The sequence below is a fragment of the Petromyzon marinus genome, chromosome 26 (assembly GCF_048934315.1).
Source record: "Petromyzon marinus isolate PM22_M1 ecotype Great Lakes invasive population chromosome 26, UKy_Petmar_22M1.pri1.0, whole genome shotgun sequence".
In the NCBI taxonomy this organism is placed as follows: Eukaryota; Metazoa; Chordata; class Hyperoartia; order Petromyzontiformes; family Petromyzontidae; genus Petromyzon; species Petromyzon marinus.
In genome coordinates, this window is record NC_133692.1 from 4,251,485 (window position 1) to 4,253,211 (window position 1,727).

General features: G+C 54.2%; 1 pseudogene; it reads left to right on the plus strand.

The window, feature by feature from the left end:
* Nucleotides 1-891: 891 nt before the first annotated feature.
* Nucleotides 892-1,364, plus strand: LOC116946085 (small ribosomal subunit protein eS27-like pseudogene; annotated as a pseudogene).
* The last annotated feature ends 363 nt before the right edge of the window (nt 1,365-1,727 follow it).

The window sequence follows — 1,727 nt, forward strand, 5'->3', positions numbered from 1 at the left end:
TTCACCGTCAGTGATCAAAGGCGGCGAGCGCAGTGCGAGCGCGGTTGCTCCGTAGGTCAGGGAGCAAGCAGTGAGGCGTGGGTAGGCGTCGGGGGTCGCGGGGTGGCGGGGGTGGAAGGGAGCGCGGTCTCGAACCAAGCCGAAAGCCGAGACTCGAACGCTGAGAGCTGCGGTCGATCAGAACTCGCTACACGCCACGGCGAGACGAGGTGCATGGAGGAGGGTGGAGGAGGGTGGAGGAGAGGGAGAGAGGGCAGAGAGAGGAGAGAGAGGGAAGGGGTAAGGAGAGCAGAGCGTGAAATATATTGTGAAATCTTTCATTTAAAAAGGGGGGGGGGGGTTACATAAGCAAAGCATTAAAAAAACAAAAAAACCCGAATGATGAACGAAGCAAAGGGCCGACTGCAACGAGCATCTTCTTGTTTCCTCTGATCGTGAAAAAAAGAAGGTGGAGGAGAGAGAGAGAGAGAGGAGAGAGAGGACAGAAGGGTGGAGGAGAGAGAGGAGAGAGAGGAGAGAGAGGACAGGAGGGTGGAGGAGAGAGAGGAGAGAGAGGACAGGAGGGTGGAGGAGAGAGAGAGGAGAGGGAGGAGAGAGAGGACAGGAGGGTGGAGGAGAGAGAGGAGAGAGAGGAGAGAGAGGACAGGAGAGTGGAGGAGAGAGAGAGGAGAGGGAGGAGAGAGAGGACAGGAGGGTGGAGGAGAGAGAGAGGAGAGAGAGAGGACAGGAGGGTGGAGGAGAGAGAGAGGAGAGGGTGGAAGAGAGAGAGAGGAGAGAGAGGACAGGAGGGTGGAGGAGAGAGAGAGGAGAGGGTGGAGGAGAGAGAGAGGAGAGAGAGAGGACAGGAGGGTGGAGGAGAGAGAGAGGAGAGAGTGGAAGAGAGAGAGAGGAGAGAGAGGACAGGAGGGTGCTTTTCCCCCTGGGCCGCGTCGCGTCGTCGCCATGCCTCTCGCCAAAGACTTACTGCATCCGTCCCTCGTCGAAGAGAAGAGGAAACACAAGAAGAAGCGTCTCGTTCAGAGCCCTAACTCCTACTTCATGGATGTGAAATGCCCAGGCTGCTACAAGATCACCACCGTGTTCAGCCATGCCCAGACGGTGGTGCTGTGCGTGGGCTCTCCACGGTGCTCTGCCAGCCCACGGGGAGGAAGGCGCGACTCACAGGAGGGTACTCCTTCAGGAGAAAGCAGCATTAGCCTCTCCCACCTCCCGTAATGATGTGAAGATGGACATCACGGCACCACGACTACTCTTTTCACGACATTGTGCGTCGTTTATAATGCCGATGTAGTCAAAACTATGCGGCGAAACAGGTGCTGTCTGCCCATCTTGATTTCATTGTAATAAAGCATCCCAACAAAAGATTTCGGTTGCTGGTGATTTGAGTGGAACATACTTTATATACATTTCGCCTGAAATAATCCCTTGAGATGGGAAATGTCTCGTTTGCAAGGGTGTCCAGTGTGTCGATTTTACGCGTACATAGCAAATAGACACACATACAAAGATCCCCTGGATAGCTATAATGGACTAGTATGACACACGAGGGAGTGGGTAGCCAGCACTATGCCCTTTCATGTTTGTTTCCTGAGTGGTGATCTTTACGCACATTAGGTCCTAATTTGTGGCTGAGTTGACCGAGGGGAGGCCCAGGACCAATTCAGATAAAAGTCAGTGTTGGCAATGAGTAGGATTCGAACCTGAGTTCCCGGGTCTAGCACAGTGCA